Below are 18,526 nucleotides of genomic sequence, written 5' to 3' on the forward strand. Positions count from 1 at the left end.
GGAGACTGTGGGAAAGAGTTGGGCCCCTCCCCTCGGGGCTCCCACCGTGCCTCCTCCATCACTGTACACTCATTGTCTGTTCTCTGTGGGTCTCCCCCGCCAGACGTGAGCGTCCCGGGAGCAGGCACTGTGTCCGATTCACCTCTTTCTGCCTCACAATGTGGCCCAGCGTGGGGCCTGACACTTGGAAGTTTCTCAAAGAGTTACTTGTTGAATGAATGAACAAATGAATGCTTTCTCCCAACTACTCTGAACTCTAGAAGGGATTTACAAAGAAGGAAAGGCCTGATCGCTGCTCCGGATTCCTTACATCACTTAGCCAGGCATTCGTGTGCCTCCGGGATTCAAGGAGGCAGTGAACCCCTAAGATTTAGTTTCTATGTTTATGTGCATTTTCCTGAGGATAAGATTCTACATAATTTATCAGGTTTTCAAAGAGGTGCCTGTCCCCCCCAAAGAATGAGAGTAATCATTGAGAAAACAGTTCCAGGATGGCGATTTTATTAAGTTTGCTCAGCATTTATTTCTCTGAACAAAATCACTTTTCATACCAACACTGCTGTTTTCTTCCTGTCTATAATCTCTTGAGTTTATTTTGTAATGTCAGAATCATCTGTTCACCTGAGTAAATGGTAACAAGATGCTGATGGGGGCCAGGGCATGCTACCCTGAAACAGGGCACCCTCATTTATTCAATATTTATCTTAAGCTGAAAGAATTTTTTTTTTAAAGATCTTATTTTTAAGTAATCTCTACTCCCAATGTGGGGCTCAAACCTACAACCAGGAGATCAAGAGCCACTGGCTCTAATGCAGAGACCAGCCAGATGCCCCTAGCTGAAGGAATTTGTAAAAGCCAAGAAGCAGGAGGGTCACTCTGACCTCCCCCACTTTCTTCCCTGAAACAGGTCATAAAACTCCCCTGTGAAAGGCACCCTCCCTGTACCAGGAGGAAGCAGGACATTCTTGTTAGCAGGGACAGAGGATTTAGGCCGGAGAAGGCTGTGTAAACAAGCCGTGTTAAGCTAACCATTATCTTCCTAGTTACTTCTTCACCGTTTACTACCCCTAGCCCAAACCCCCTTGTCTTGTCAATTGTTCACAAACTTTTATTTCCCTAAAAGGTATAAAACCCTCCTGCTCTGGTCACTTCTTGAGGTCCTCATTCTCTTGGAAGGCTCTCACGTATATGTAAACATTTTTGAAAACCGTATATGCTTTTCTCCTGTTCATCTGACTTTGTCAGTTTCAGTTTCTGACCAAGCCAGGGACCCTGGGAGGGTCGAGGGAAACTTTTTCCTCTCCTACGGTACTATCACCTTCGCATTCTCCCAGAGCTTCCCCTTTTGTCACCCCCGCTAAGGCACCCTTAATTGATTTCTCTTGCATTCGGGGGTTTTGCAGGCGGGGAGCCAGCGGGGAGCGGGTGTGGGGCTTTAGAAGTGAGACCTCCAGCGCCGAGGCCGAACCAGGAAGAGAGCTGCTGAGATACTCGGCTACCTAATCCAGTTCTCCTTGCACGCTCAGCAGCCTCCCCTCCCTCTGCATAACAATGGAAGGAAAGAGGAAGTGGGAAAAAAATAAGGTCGTGTAATTGAGTTAGAAGGGGTAATTACCAGGACCCCGGAGCAGAGGGAAAGTACCTCTCAGAAAGAAGAGCTGAAGACCAGCCTACGAGGAATGAGTAACACATACTTGCTGGTGCAGGGGAGCAAAAAAATAAAACCTCAGTGCTGGATTGGCCAGGCACTGGAAAAACCTGAGGTAGGCAGCGAGGACTGGGCTACAGTAGATTCAAGGGAGGAGGAGAGTGAGCTCCGGGCCAGGCGGGGATTTTGCAGCAGCTGCTGTGCCCTGATACTGAGTATCGGTGCCGCAAGGGAGGGATGAGTCAGTCCCAGCAGGTCCAAGTTTAGGATTAAAGAGAGAGCCTGTAGGAAGGCACTCAGCAAACACCTTCCTGTGAGAGGGCTAGTGACCATGCTAAAGAGGGATCCCAGTCCCATACGGGACACCAAGGAAGCCCTGAACCTGCCAGAAGGGCTCATTTGCATGGAGACTGAGCATGAAATGCTGTTTTAAATTGCCTTCCCTTCCTCTCCCCAGAAGTTCCTGCCAGCTTTGCCACCCTTCGCTTGATTTCATAGAGTTGTTTAAAACCAGGGTTGGGGGATCCCTGGGTGGCTCAGCAGTTTGGCGCCTGCCTTTGGCCCAGGGCGCGATCATGGAGTCTCCGGATCGAGTCCCACGTTGGGGGCTCCCTGCATGGAGCCTGCTTCTCCCTCTGCCTGTGTCTCTGCCTCTCTCTCTCTCTGTCTATCATAAATAAATAAATAAATCTTAAAAAAAATAAAATAAAACCAGGGTTGGCTTAGAGTGGAAGGCGAAGGGGCAATGCCAGATTACGGTGGTGAATGTCACATCTTGCTACAGGAGGCAGGGAAGGGCAGGGCGTTTTGAAACGAGAATTCTTGGTTATGGGTGTGGCTGTAAATGCATCCTGCACCTTGATGCCTCATGGGAGAGAGCTAGGAGCTGTGCGGGGACCCGGCAACAGTGGGCTGGTTTCTTTGAGGAAGTAAAGCCCACCACCCCATCCTGACGTTCATGGTAGTTGAAAGGATGGCAGGACCCGACTGTATCACTCATCCTAAGTCTGTATGGAAACAGAAAATGCCCTGGGCACATACTGACCCGCTGTATGGACTGTTAGTTCATGGTGCCTGAGCAGCCCCTGAAGCAGCATGTTAGAGTCCCATGCAGGGGAGGAGGTTCTTAATAGGTGACTTTGATTAGATGGTTTTGTGTTTGTTTTGCGGTAACATATATACATCATGAAATTAGCCATTCTATTTTCTTCTCTAAAGATTTTTTTAAGATTTTATTTATTTATTCATGAGAATACACAGAGAGGAGAGAGAGAGAGAGGCAGAGACACAGGCAGAGGGAGAAGCAGGCTCCATGCAGGGAGCCAGACATGAGACTCGGTCCCGGGTCTCCAGGATCACGCCCTGAGCCCTAGGCGGCGCTAAACCGTTGAGCCATCGGGGCTGCCCCTAAAGATTTTATTTTTAAGCAGTCTCTACACCTACTGTAGTGTTGGGTTTCGAACTCACAATCCTGAGACCAAGAGTTGCATGTTTCACCGACTGAGCCAGCCAGGCGCCCCTTAACCATTTTAAGATATACAAATTCTGTGATGTTAATTAAAACCACAATGTTATACAACCAGCACCATGATTTCCAAATTTTTTTCATCCCTCTAAACAGAACCTCTCTACTCATTTGTGCGTTTATTTTTGTTGTTACTGTTTAAATAACTTTTTCTCGGGTTGCGTGGGTGGCTCAGTGGTTGAGTGTCTACCTTCCGCTCAGGGCATGATCCTGGTCCTGAGGATTGAGTCCTGCATGGGGCTCCCTACGAGGGAGGACCCTATGTCTGTGTCTCTGCCTCTCTCTCTGTCTCTCGTGGATAAATAAATAAAATATTTAAAAATAGTAATACATAAAAAATAAATAAATAACTTTTTCTCTAGGATATATGTTGATCTCTGCTGGTAGGTGGAGTCAGGTCAAGTTATACAGAGTGAACAGATTTCTTCACCTGAGTTTCTTTTGTCACAGGATTGCTGTGAGGTCTTTTCTGTGTAAACAGCTTTGCTACTTCCTTCTACATACCCACACTTTTTTTTTTTTTAACAAAGTAGGAATTATATCAAACTACTCAAAACTTAGTGCTTAACACTACAACCCTTTTACTTGCTTGCAATTCTGTGAGTCATCAAGTTGGATGGGAATCAACTGAGCATTTCTTTTTCTTCTTCTTCTTTTTTTTTTAAGATTTTATTTATTCATGAGAGACAGAGAGAGAGGCAGAGACATGCAGAGGGAGAAGCAGCCTCCTCTCAGGGAACCCGATTTGGGACTGGATCCTTGAACTCTAGCATCAGGCCCTGAGCTGAAAGCTGAGTTTAACCGCTGAGCAATCCAGGTATCCTTCTATTACTGTTAACTAGGGTCATTTATGCCAGTGTAGTCTTCCGGTGGTTCAGCTGGGGCTGGATGATATAATATGACCTCATTCATATGTTGGGAGCTGGCTATGGGCTTGGGTATATATTTCCAGCATGTTACATGGGTGGTAGGGTTCCAAAAGCAGCAAAAGAGAAAGATTAAGACCCCAGTGCAACTGATTTTCAAGCTGCAGTCTGACTCATCATTTGTTAATGTCCCATTGTCCAAAGCGAGTCACATGGCCAAATCCAGAATCTTTGTGAGTGAGGACTTCATGAAATCCAGATACAACCAGTGTGGTTCCTTGGGGCCATGATTGCAACAAGGCACCACACCTGCATTTTGCATTTTGCTTTCCCCCTTAACAGGATATTTATTTTCCAAGTTGATATAATCATCATAATTACATTTGTAATGACTACACAATAGTCAATCAAATGACTATGCCAAAATGTGCCTAATCGTTATTACTTTTTTTTTTTTTTTTGTGGTTTGTTCTAATTTTCACTGTTAAATATGTCATTTAGCTCTCCCTCCTTCACCTTGGCCACCTCCTCTGCCACTCCTGGTGCTACCTTGTGCTTCTTTTGTATGGATCGGTGCCTCTTGTGAAGCGGCCCCTGAGGAGACTCCGGCACTCTCCATGGCTGATGAAAGGCCCAAATAAGGAATCAAGACTGAGAACAAGGATCTATTACTTTAAAGGTGGTGGGCAGGATGGTCCAGCAGGCAGTGTAAGATTAAGAGGTATACATCTCCTAGTAAACTTGTGAAAGCCCACTGTAAACAGCAAGGTTTGTCAATGAGGCAGATCAGATTCTGTTTTGATGGGCAGCCAATCAATAGAACAGACACACCTGCACATTTGGAAATGGAAGATGAAGACATACTAGATGTTTTCCAGCTGCAGACAGAAGGCTGTGTATTACAAAGGGAAAGTGAGGGGCATATGGCTCAGTTGGTAGAACATTCAACTGTTGATCTCAGGGGTGTGAGTTCAAGCCCCAAACCTGTGTTGGTGTAGAGATCCCTTAAAAATAAAATCTTTAAAAAAAAGCAAAAGGGGACCTGCTACTTTACTCCAGAACTTTGTTCTTCCAGACTAAGAAGACATTCTCAATGAGAAAAGCAAAACTTGGTTCCACCGGAACCATCCGGATTAATATGGTATAGTTTTCTCTATTCTATCATTTTCCTCTTCCCTATTCCTTTGTTGTACATAAAGTAATTGTGTTTGTACATAGCACATTACATTTTTTTAAACTAAATGGCCAGTAGTGTGTTTCGATGGACATCAAATGGAGATGGGATAGAGGAAAATACTGGTTCTATGGGACAGCCCAGGTGGCTCAGTGGTTTAGCACTTGCCTTTGGCCCAGGGTGTGATCCTGGAGTCCTGGGAACGAGTCCCACATCGGGCTCCCTGGGTGGAGCCTGCCTCTCTCTCTGTCTCTCAAGAATAAATAAATAAAATCTTAAAAAAAAAATACTGGTTCTATGAAAATACCCCCTTACTCCATTAATGGCATACTCATTTATATGCCAGTAAGTTATTTTCCTTTCACTGTTTAACAAAAAAGGACAGCATAAAAAGCCTTGCATACCTTGTTCAAATGGAGAATTTTAACGTTTTTCATTTATCAATGTAAAACCAAGGACGATTTTATAACATTTTTGTATGTAACTGTTACATGTAGGGCATTCTGTCTTTAAGTAGGAATAAATTACTCGAAAAGAAGTGAAAACTAGGGGCAGGTGGCTCAGTCGGTTAAGCGTCTGCCTTCAGCTCAGGTCAGGATCCCAGGATCCTCCATTGGGCTCCCTGCTCAGCAGGGAACCTGTTTCTCCCTCTGCCTCTCCCTCTGCTCATGCTCTCTCTTGCTCTATTTCTCTCTCTCAAATAAATAAGGTAAAAAAAAAAATCTTAAAAAAAAAAAAGAAATGAAACCTAGGTAGTTCTTCCTTCAAGTGTCTTGTTGTATAAACTTCTTGTTCTTTAAAAAAAGTTATTGGAACACCTGGGTGGCTCAGTGGTTGAGCATCTGCCTTTGGCTCAGGTAGTGATCTCGGGGTCCTGGGATCCAGTCCCCCATTGGGGTCCCCACAGGGAGCCTGCTTCTCCCTCTGCCTATGTCTCTGCCTCTCTCCGTGTGTCTCTCATAAATAAATAAATAAATAAATAAATAAATAAATAAATAAATTCTTTTAAAAAGTTATTAAACAGATATTTATTGAGTACCTACTATGTGTAAAGAATTATTCACAAGGACTAAGGATGCCTGTTAGAATTTTTTCAGGAGAAATTCAGACAAACATGAATATATAACATGTACTGTGGAGAAAAAGCAGGGAAGGGAGATTAGAACCCGAAAGAAGTGGGTGGAGGGTAGGTTTGCTATTTTAGCTCTGAGCCACCCAAGCATCCTTGTAGTCTTATATCTTGACCACTTCAATCTTTTGCACCTTCTAGCTTTTGAGCTGTAATTGCTATTTTCTGTTGCTCTAGGGTATATGTACATGGGGGGAGACATATTAAGTGGCACACACATACGCACACACAAACATGGTCAGGATCACACTTTGACATATACATGTTTCCTGGTGTGAAAAAAAAATCAGGCATAAAATATCTGGAATCATAAAGGTCAAATAACAGGGGAAACCAATTTTTTAATCAGGGGACTTAGGTAGCTATTTCTTTGAATAGCAGCTGTATCTTGGCCCTGAAGACGAATAAAAGGTTCCTTGGCAGGGGTCCATCTGGGTATGTGTGGTTCTGACCCTGTGCTCTGTGCTCTGCTTGGTTGGGTGCACTCTTGGGCACTGACCAGGAGGTGGGGCCACTTTTGGCAAGAAGAACCCGAGTCTTGGGCTCTTTGTGTCTATTTCTTTTTTAATTTTTATTTATTTATTTTTTAAAGATTTTATTTATTTATTCATGAGAGACAGACAGACAGAGAGAGAGACAGGCAGAGGGAGAAGCAGGCTCCACGCAGGGAGCCCAATGTGGGACTCGATCCTGGGTCTCCAGGATCAAGCCCTAGGCTAAAGGCGGCGCTAAACCGCTGAGCCACCGGGGCTGCCCCTATTTCCTTAAAAAAAAAAAATATTTGGGATCCCTGGGTGGCGCAGCGGTTTGGCGCCTGCCTTTGGCCCAGGGCGCGATCCTGGAGACCCGGGATCGAATCCCACATCAGGCTCCCGGTGCATGGAGCCTGCTTCTCCCTCTGCTTCTCCCTCTGCTTATGTCTCTGCCTCTCTCTCTCTCTGTGACTATCATAAATTAAAAAAAAAAAAATATATATATATATATATCTATTTGAGAGAGAGTGTGTGTAAGTGTGCAGGGGGGAGGGGCAGAAGGGGAGGGAGAAGCAGACTCCCTGCTGAGCTCGACCCCAGGACTCTGGGATTATGACCTGAGCTGAAGACAGACACTTAATGGACTCAAACACCCAGGTACCCCTCTTTGTGTCTATTTCTACTTTTTTTTTTAAAAAGAATTTTCTTATTTAAGAGAGAGAGAGAATGAGTAAGCAGGTGGAGGAGCAGAAGGAGAGGGACAAGCAGACTCTGTGCTGAGTGCGGATCCCAACAGGGGCTTTTATCCCATAACCCTGAGATCACAACCTGAGCCGAAATCAAGAGTTGGATGCTTAAGTGATTGGGCCACCCAGGCACCTCTGTTTCTACTTTCTAAGTCGTTTAGTAAGGGCAAGATCAGTGTCCCTGACACATATAGTATGTCTGTCTGCCCCATGAGAAAATGTTTCATTAATTAATTAATTCATGTATTTAGGCATCTGTTTATCCAATAATTTGTCTACTCATTTGGGCATGTATTTATATGTTATTGCATTCATTCATTCAGTACACATTTATCAAGGTCAAGATTCATGCTCGAGGGATCAATGATAACTAATTAGAGAACCTAAGTGGGTGCCCAGGGAAAGGTCCTAGTCACCAGATCTGCAGTTGTTGGTGTTGTGTAAATTGACATCCTGGCAATGTACTGATCAACTCTTCTTGGTCCATTAACTTTGAACAAATAAACTAATGTTTTACCACTCCAAAACCAAAATGTGCTGACTGAACCTTCTTTACCAGGAAAATGGTATTACATTTCTCTTTGTGATATGGAAGGTTAGAACAACAATATGTGACCTACAGCTCTGGGCACTGATTCTGTACTATGTCAGCTGTGAAGAAACAGATGTCCCTGCATTCTTTTTTTTGGCAAGTATATATACCTTTGTGCTTTTAAAGGATGATGGGCATTTTTTTAAAGAGCAAAATTCAGACTCCCTGTCCTTAAGGAGTTTATAATCCAATTGGAGCAATAAAGCAAGTCTGCACAGAGTCAAAGATCACAGAACTAAGAAATTTTTTTTTTTACTAAAGGCTGGTATCTGGTCTGAAATTCCCTACCAACATGGAACTCTCCCTGCAAAGTACAATGAAAATAATCTTTTCAGCTCTGTACCAACACTTCTCTGGGGAAGAACTTACTATTAATTCTTTTATATTTATTTATTTATTTATTTATTTATTTATTTATTTATTTATTATTTTTTAAAGATTTTATTTATTTATTCATGAGAGACAGAGAGAGGCAGAGACACAGGCAGAGGGGAGAAGCAGGCTCCATGCAGGGAGCTGGATATGGGACTTGATCCTGGGACCCCAGGATCATGACCTGAGCCAAAGGCAGTGCTAAACCCCTGAGCCACCCAGCCTGCCAATAAATAAAACCTTGAAAAAAAAAAGAAGAAGAAGAGAAAGTCTCTCTTCTTCTATCCCCATCCCAGCACCTCATTTCTCCTCTCCAGAGGCAACCACTGTTAAGTGTAGCCTTCCAGAGATGCACATACGTCAATTTTTTTAAAATTTTTTCCTTTTTAAAGTAAGCTTTACACCCAATGTGGGGCTTGAACTCACAACCTAAGATCAAGAGTCAAAACTCTACCAACTAAGCCAACCAAGTGTTCCTTAATATTCTTTTTTTTAACATTAGTGTTAGTATACAATATACAATATTTTCCCTGTAATAACATATCTTAGACATTATACCATATCATTACTTAGAGGTGTTTTGTTCCTTTGAATTGGTGCATAGCATTTCATTGTACAGATATATCCTAATTTATTAAATCTATTTATGAATATTTTGGTGTTTCCAACCTTGTTATTATAAACAAGGCTGCCAAAAAAATTAAAAAAATAAAAAATAAATGAGGCTGCAATGAATCATTTTTTTTTTTTCATTTCGATTACATATCTTTTTTTCATGTAGGTAGGCAAATTTGTAAGATAAGTATCTAATGGCAGAACTTCTGGATCAAAGGGCAGATGTGTTTGTGACTTTTTTTTTTAATATTTTATTTTATTTATTCATGCATGAGAGACAGAGATAGAGAGAGAGAGGCAGAGACATGGGCAGAGGGAAAAGCAGGCTCCCTGTAGGGAGCCGGAAGTGGGACTCTATCCCAGGATCTGGGGACTCTGGGATCACAATCTGAGCCAAAGTCAAACACTCAACCACTGAGCCACCCAGGTGTCCTGTGTTTGTGATTTTTTTTTTTTTTAATTTATTTATGGTAGTCACAGAGGGGGGGGGGGGGCGGAGCAGAGACATAGGCAGAGGGAGAAGCAGGCTCCATGCACCGGGAGCCCGACGTGGGACTCGATCCCGGGTCTCCAGGATCTCGCCCTGGGCCAAAGGCAGGCGCTAAACCGCTGCGCCACCCAGGGATCCCTGTGTTTGTGATTTTGATAGACATTGCCAGTTGCCCTCAGTAAACGTGGTATCAATTTGCATTCCTTTCTTCAATTATGAGAGTATTTTTCCCACATGCAGTTACCAGGATATTAACGACTTTTTATCTTATTTATTTTGATTTTTTTAATTTTGATTTTTTTAATTTTTTTTATTTATGATAGTCACAGAGAGAGAGAGGCAGAGACACAGGCAGAGGGAGAAGCAGGCTCCATGCACCGGGAGCCCGACGTGCGATTCGATCCCAGGTCTCCAGGATCGCGCCCTGGGCCAAAGGCAGGCGCCAAACCGCTGCGCCACCCAGGGATCCCTATTTTTATTTTTAAATATTTTATTTATTTATTTATTTATGAGAGACACAGAGAGAGGGAGAAGCAGGCTTTATGCAGGGAGACCGATGTGGGACTCGATCTGGGGACTCCAGGATCATGCCCTGAGATGAAGGCAAATGCTCAACCACGGAGCCACCCAGGCGTCCCTCTTTGTTTCTTTTAAAAATATTTTATTTATTTATTTTAGGGAGAAAGAGAGAGTGCACATGCGCAAGTATGTGCCCTCAAGCAGTGCGCCCTCAAGAGCGTGGGGAGCAGAGCTAGAAGGACAAGCAGACTGCCCTGAGTGCAGAGCCTGATGTGGGGCTTCATCCCAGCACCTCGAGGTCATGACGTCAGGTGAAATCAAGAGTTGGATGCTAAAAAAAAAAAAAAAAAAAAAAAAGAGTTGGATGCTTAACCCACTGAGCCACCCTGGTGTCCTGGATATTAATTACTTTTATTTATTTATTTTTATTTTTTAAAGATTTTTTAAAAACCTTTTTAAGATTTTATTTATTTATTCGTGAGAGACACAGAGAGAGAGAGAGAGAGAGAGATGCAGAGACACAGGCAGAGGGAGAAGCAGGCTCCACTCAGGGAGCCTGACTGGGACTGGATGCTGGGTCTCCAGGATCACGCCCTGGACCGAAGGCAGGTGTTAAACCGCTGAGCCACCCAGGGATCCCCATTGCACTTCTTTTATTATGAATGAAGTTGAGTATCCTTTCATATATATGAGGGCCATTTGTATTTATTTTTCTACACATATTTTCTATGTGTGGCCTATTTATATCCCTTACATATATATTTTTACTTTTTGTTGATTTTCTTCTCCAAATCTAGATTTTAAATGTGTTTATATCATATTATTTTTATTATTATATTATTAAAATATACATATTATATATATGGTGGGCATGGAGCCCAACACAAAGCTTGAACTCACGACCCTAAGATCAAGACCTGGCTGAGATCAAGAGTTGGACACCTAAATGAGCCATCCAGCCACCTCTATAGTGTATACATTTTTAATTAGTTTAATTTAATACAAAAAGACAAATACTATATGATCTCACCCTATATGGAATCTATAACAGTGGAACACGTAGTAACAGATATAAGAACAGTGAGGAGGGGATCCCTGGGTGGTGCAGCGGTTAAGCGCCTGCCTTTGGCCCAGGGCAGGATCCTGGAGACCCAGGATCGAATCCCATGTCGGGCTCCCTGCATGGAGCCTGCTTCTCCCTCTGCCTATGTCTCTGCCTCTCTCTGTGTGTGACTATTATAAATAAATAAAAATTAAAAAAAAAAAAAAAAAAAAGAACAGTGAGGAGGACCCTGGGATCATGACCTGAGCTGAAGGCAGATGCTTAACCGACTAAGCCACCTAGGCAGCCCACAATTTTGATTTTCAATCATAGTTTAATACAGCTGGGGTAAAAAAGATGGGGTTTATTAGTATTTTCTTCTAAAGCTTCTTATTTATTTTTTTGAGTGCTGTTTTACCATTTCGAGGAAGGCTTGTCCACAGCAAGATCCTATATATATCGAAATTCTGTGTTTTCTTCTGGTACCTTTGTTCTTTCTCTTTTCACATTTCAGCCTTTCCTCTATCTAGAATTTATTTTGCCATAAAGTACAAGATGAAAAAGAAAAAGTACAAGATGGTGATCCAATTTTATTGTTTTCCAGGTTGCTCTTCATTTTTCCCAAACCTTTTATTGAATATCCATCTTTTTAAAAAGATTTTATTTACTTATTCATGAGAGACACAGAGAGACAAAGACATAGGCAGAGGGAGAAGCAGGCTCCCTGTGGGGAGCTTGATGTGGGACTCCATCCCAGGACCCCAGGATCACACCCTGAGCCGAAGGCTGACACTCAGCCTCTGAGCCACACAGGCAAACCCTTGAATATCCATCTTTCCCCAATTGATTTAGAATACTCTTGTTTTTCAAATAGGCTCCACACCCAATGTGGGACTTGAACTCACCACTCTGAGATTCAAGAGTCCTGCGCACTATGGAATGAACCAGCCAGAGTCTCACCCTCAGAATACTATATATATTTTTATTTTTTTATAGATTTATATGTTTGAAAAAGAGAGAGAGAGGGAGAGTGGGTGGGAGGAGGGACAGAGGGAGAGGAGAGAGAAAATCCTAAGCAGACTCCGCACTTAATGGGGAGCCAGATATGAGGCTCAATCTCACAACCCTGAGATCAGGACCTGAGCTGAGATCAGGACCTGAGCTGAAATCAAGAGTTGGACACTTACCCAACGGAGCCACCCAGGCACTCCCAGACTACTATCTTTATAATAAACTAAATTTGTAAAAATTGTAGGTATAATTTTGCATATATATGTTTTTGATTGTTTAATTTTGTTTCATGTTCTGACTAGTCACATCCCTATTCTGTATTGTTTTAATTATTCTTTTTTTTTTTTTTTAAGATTTTATTTATTTGAGAGAGAGGGGAATAGAGAGAAAGCCTGCAGGAGCACAGGGGAGGGGCAGAGGGAGAGGTAGAAGTAGGCTCCCCACTGAGCAGGGAACCTGGTGCAGGGCTCCATTCCAGGACCTTGAGATCATGACCTGAGCTGAAGGCAGATGCTTAACTGACTGAGCCACCCTGTACTGTTTTAATTGTTCTATGTTTAATATGTTTGATATTTAGAAGAGGTAGTGTCTCTCTCTCTCTCTCTCTTTTTTTTTTTTTAGAATTATTTTTTGGTATTTCCTAAGTCTTAAAAATTATCTAGTTAGAATAAATAAAATCTTTAAAAAAGGAGAGGGGTGCCTGGGTGGCCTGCCTTTGGCTCAGGTCATAATCCTAGGGTCCTGGGATTGAGTCCGGCATCCGGCTCCCCGCAGGGAGTCTACTTCCCCCTTTGCCTATATCTCTGTCTCTTTCTGACTCTCATGAATAAATAAATGAAATCTTAAAAAAAAAAGTTGTCTAGGGGATCCCTGGGTGGCGCAGCGGTTTGGTGCCTGCCTTTGGCTCAGGGCGCGATCCTGGAGACCCGGGATCGAATCCCACATCCGGCTCCAGGTGCATGGAGCCTGCTTCTCTCTCTGCCTGTGTCTCTGCCCCCCGCCCCCCCCCGTGTGTGTGACTATTGTAAAAAAAAAAAAAAAAAAAAAAAAAAAGTTGTCTAATTAGGAGATACCAGTCTGGAATAGTCAGAAGAGCATGTGACTCTTGATCTCAGGGTTGTGAGTTCAAGTCCCATACTGGGTGTGGGAATTACTAAAGATAAATAAAAACTTAAAAATAAATAAAAATTGGGATGCCTGGGTGGCTCAGCGGTTGAGCATCTGCCTTCGGCCCAGGGCGTGATCCTAGAGTCCTGGGATCAAGTCCCACATTGGGCTTCCTGCATGGAGCCTGCTTCTCCCTCTCCTGTGTCTCTGCCTCCTTCTATGTGTCTCTCATGAATAAATAAATAAAAATCTTTTAAAGATGCTGGTATAAACATTCCTATTAAAAATAAATAAGTAAATAAATAAATAAAATTGTCTAGTTTAAAAAAGATTGTATTTATTTATTTGAGACAGAGATTGGAAGCAAGCAAGAGAGCAAAAGGGAGAGAAGGAGGGAGAGGGACAAGCCAGTGCAGGGCTAGATCCCAGGACCCTGAGATCAGGATCTGAGCCAATATCAAAAGTTGGATGGCCAACTGACTGAGCCACCTAGACCCTCCCAAAAACTTGATGTTTTAATCCTGGTTATGTTAAATGTATAGATTTATTTATTGTGAATTGACATCTTTATGATATTTAGTATTCCTACCTAATATGTATATTTTCTTCCTTCTACCAGACTATTTTTTGAGGCAACTCATTCTATCATTAGATGGTTCTGCTAATTTTTAAAATTCCTCCTTGTTTTGAAGCACGTCTTTCTTTCTTTTTTTTTCTTTTTTGAAGCACATGTCTTTCTATGCAGTTTTTAGGCAATGGCTCTAATTTTGTTCCTTGAAATTATACAGGAGTTAAAATGTAAAGTGTTTACCATGATTCACAAAAACCTACATTAGCATTTCCCAAATTTCTACTTCAAGGAACACAAAGGAAATTATAATTTGTGCACAGAACACAGACAAGTAGATGGAACTTTTGCAGTCCAAAGTGATGATGGTAGGGAGGGTATCAGGTTGCCCAGGGTCCTGCTTTTGCTGATTGGAGGGCTGAGGGGATCTAGAGGTGCAGCCATGCAAAACTCCTCTGGGGAACATCATCTGGGAGGCTGTTAACAAGAGGGTCCCCTCCTTGTCCATCTGTGCCTTTCTCATTTCATTTGAGCTTCTAGGACCTGCTCTTCTTTCCCAAACCTTAAAAAACCTTAAATATACCAAACACATTTTCTACAAGGGGCTTTGCATTTGCTGTTTCCTCTGCCTAGTGATATAGCTTAAAAAGTTCACACAGCTGGCTCCTTATTCTTCATCTTTTTTCTTTCTTTCTTTTTTTTTTTTTAAGTAAAGTCTATGCTTAAGGTGGGGCTTGAACTCACAATCCTGACATCAGAAGTTGCATGTCCCACGGACTGAGCTAGCCAGGCACCCCTGCTCCTCAGTCTTTTGATCACTAGAATACTATACCTAAAGGAGCAGCCCTCTTCTCCCCCAAGTCATGCTATTTTCTCAGTGACACTTAGCTTTAGAAATTTCCAGATGATTTGTATGTTCATTGTCTCTTTCCCCATCATTAGAATGTAAGTTCCAAAAGTCTTGTCTGCTTTGTTCTCTTCTGCCCATAGAGCCTTATTCAGTGCCCCACATAGGCCCTCAGTAAGTATTTGCATTGTAAATGAGTGAATGGGCTTCATAGCAGTTATGACTTCTGCTATCTACCCTATTACTTTTTTTGGCCCTTCTGGCCACAGAGAGACCACGGGACCTTATCATCCCCTTTGCAGAATCCAGATATACTGTGTCAGCAGTATTCTCGGAACCCATCCAGTTTAGTAACCCTATCAAAAACGGAAATGAAGTTAGCTTGGTAGGAAATGAGGTCAGTTTGGCAACCGATGGTGAAACATGTGAACAATGTGGGAGTTCATGGTCTGAGTTAACCATGTAAGATATATTCCATGGCAGAGTAATAGGAAGATCAAGTGGACCATGAGCTGTGTAGGGCAATTTGGGCTCAGAGAGGAAAGATCCCTATAAACTAGAGATTGCTTTCTGTGTAACCTGAGCAGGCAAATGTGTAGTGGAGCATGGCTGAGTCCTCCCAAACTGGGATAAGGATTTTGGGGCATCTGTAGCATGTGGCTTTGGCCAAAATCAATAAGCACTATTTATTAAACCTCCCATACCCTGTGCTAGACATCTGTTATCTCTACTCCTCCTAATACCCCTGTAAAGTAGGAACTATTGTCCATTTCAGGGAGAATGACACGGAAACTTAAATGACAAAGGACCTACCCAAGGTCACAGAGTATGTGATAAGGCAAGGAGTCAATCCAGGCCTTCCACCCCAGTTGGGGCTCCCCCTCTTTTTTTTTTTTTCTGTGCTAAGTAAGGAAAACAATGCATATCTAGGGCTCTAGTGAATTCTTTTGCAAGCAAACGTTGAATCTATCTAGTGGGATACACAATGCTTAATCAATTCTGAAATGTTATATTTAAGTCTTTGGAATTATTTTTGTTAATGAACCACACAACAGAAATAGAAGATGAGTTCTGAAAAATAAAAACATCTTCCAAAATATCTATGGTAGTTATCAACATACTCAAATTTCCATGTGTCATCATCCATCAAGAACTAATACGCATAGGTGAGTAGCTCAGTTGGTTAAGCATCTGCCTTCAGCTCAGATGGTGATCCCAGGATCCTGGGATAGAGTCCCAGCTTCTACCTCTGCTTCTGCCTCTTTCTGTCTCTTATGAAAAAATAAACAAAATCTTAAAAAAAAAAAAAAAGAACTAATAGGCATAAAAGCTAATCAATAGAACACACCCATAAATGAAAATAATGATGCTATTAATATGAAAGATGCTGTTAAGATGAAAGATACAGTTGAGCTCAGTAACCTCCTGTTTTATCCATATCTTTCCTGATTTGTGGAACCGATGTAATTATCACGAGAAAGAACAGAGGCCACTGAAAATTACACTTCCACGCGGAGGACACTGAATTGTTTAATTGCAGGCTCAAATCTTCCCATTTCTTCTGGATAATTAAAGCCAATGGTTGCCTCTCCCACCCCCATCTCTAAGCCTCCAACTCTGCACCAGGATGTTTGAATTGGCATTAGGAGGAATGAAGTTCTTGGGTGGGGTAGTTGGGAGATGTGGTCTAGAAACTGCCAGCAGCTATTCTTGAATTCACTTGTAGGAACTTGTCTGAAGGAGAGTGGAGCTGACATGCAGAGAGATGTACAGACATGAGAAAGAAGAGGAAGAGAGAGAGCCAGTGTTAGTTGCACTTGCCCTTGAGGCTCTTTCTGTGGTTGTCTAAGTGAGTTGAGTTGGGTTTCTTTCACCTGTAGCCAAGAGTCAGACGTTTACTTTATTCTAAACACCTCAACCATCAGCTTTCTTTTTTTTTTAATTTTTTTTTATTATTCATTTATTATAGTCACACAGAGAGAGAGGGAGAGGCAGAGACACAGGCAGAGGGAGAAGCAGGCTCCATGCACCGGGAGCCTGATGTGGGATTCGATCCCGAGTCTCCAAGATCACGCCCTCGGCCAAAGGCAGGCGCTAAACCGCTGCGCCACCCAGGGATCCCAACCATCAGCTTTCTATTGGCTATTTGAACTTCATCCCCTCTGATCGAGGGGGACTCTGTTATGTGTGTGTTAGTTTATGTCTGTCCTCACCCATGCTCTCCTAAGAAATCTTCCCTTCCAGGCTCTGCCCTTACTGGTGATGTGTTCTCAGGGACTATAAATGAGTTTTAGTATTTACTTTTTTGAATCTTTTATTTTTTTTTTAATTTATTTATTTATGATAGTCACACAGAGAGAGAGAGAGAGGCAGAGACACAGGCAGAGGGAGAAGCAGGCTCCATGCACCGGGAGCCCGACGTGGGATTCGATCCCGAATTTCCAGAATCGCGCCCTGGGCCAAAGGCAGGCGCTAAACCGCTGCGCCACCCAGGGATCCCAATATTCACTTTTTTGAAATAAGGTTTGTTCTACTTTTTAAGTCAACCTCATCTCTTTAAAAAGAATTTTTTTTTTCTTTCTATTCACTCCTAAAACTGGATGTGGGCAAGCCTAGGGATCAACCGTGGAATAGTAATAAAGCACTAGAATTGGAGTCAGGACAAAGGTGCTTGAAACCCAGCCCTTTTATTTATTTATTTTTAAAAGTTTGCTTATTTATTTATTTTTAAAATGATTTCTACACTCCACATGGGCTTGAACTCACAATCCTGAGATCAAGAGTTGCAAGCTCTTCCAACTGAGCCAAGCAGGCTCCTCGAAACCTAGCTCTTTTCGTCTGATTGTGTGACCTTGAGCAAATTGCTTGACAGTTTTTGGATTTATTCTCATCTGTTCAATGAAATAAATATATGCAAACATCTCGTATAGTGCCTGGGACACCATGCATGCTCAGTAAATGTATGTTAAATGAATCACAGTATCTCTTTTTGAATCTACCATATGGATAATAAGTTCTCTTTGGTCTTTAAAGTTCTACCCCATTTCTTAGCCCACTGAGATCAAAGGCCATACCCCTCATTTCAGTTTGATCAAATGTTGAAGCCCTAAAAGAGGGCATTTGTTTGGTAGACTTTATGTCACGTGCACCATGGCATGCGAGGAAGTTTCTACTGAAAGGATCTTCTAGGACCACTTACAAACTTTTTTAGTGAAAAGGCAGATTACCAGATTAACTAATTAATTCATGCTGGGGGACTACTAATAAAGGCTAATTTAGGGGCACCTGGATGGTTCAGTCAGCTAAGCGGCTGCCTTTAGCTCCGGTCATAATCTTGGGGTCCTGGGATTGAGCCCCATGTTGGGTTCCCTGCTTAGTGGGGAGTCTGCTTCTCCCTCGCCCTCTGCCACTTCCCCTGCTCATGCACTTGTGCAGGCTCTCTCTCCCTCTCAAATAAATGAATAAAATCTTTTAAAAAATAAAGGCTAATTTGTCATAAAATTATGACAATATACTTCAAAATCAGATATATTTATGGAGAGGCACCTGGCTAGCAAGCCACTCTTGAGCTCCATGTTGGGCATAAAGCTTACTAAAAAAAAAAAAAAAAAAAAAAATTATATGTATACATTCATGGGGTTGATTATTTTGGATTATTTGTGCCTTTTACCCACTCCTTGGGGAAGAATGATCAGAACTGACAACAGAAACTCAACAGCTTTGCTGTTGACCACAAACATTTATGAAGCTACTCATGTGTGGTAGAAGAGAAATAAAAAGGTGGTATGTACAGACTGAATCC

At 42.3% G+C, this 18,526-nt stretch overlaps 1 pseudogene; it reads left to right on the top strand.

Moving 5' to 3' along the window:
• The first annotated feature begins 1,564 nt into the window (after window positions 1–1,564).
• On the top strand, window positions 1,565–5,791 carry LOC102154607 (annotated as a pseudogene).
• Window positions 5,792–18,526: the final 12,735 nt, after the last annotated feature.

The sequence above is a fragment of the Canis lupus genome, chromosome 23 (assembly GCF_011100685.1).
Source record: "Canis lupus familiaris isolate Mischka breed German Shepherd chromosome 23, alternate assembly UU_Cfam_GSD_1.0, whole genome shotgun sequence".
Lineage (NCBI taxonomy): Eukaryota > Metazoa > Chordata > Mammalia > Carnivora > Canidae > Canis > Canis lupus.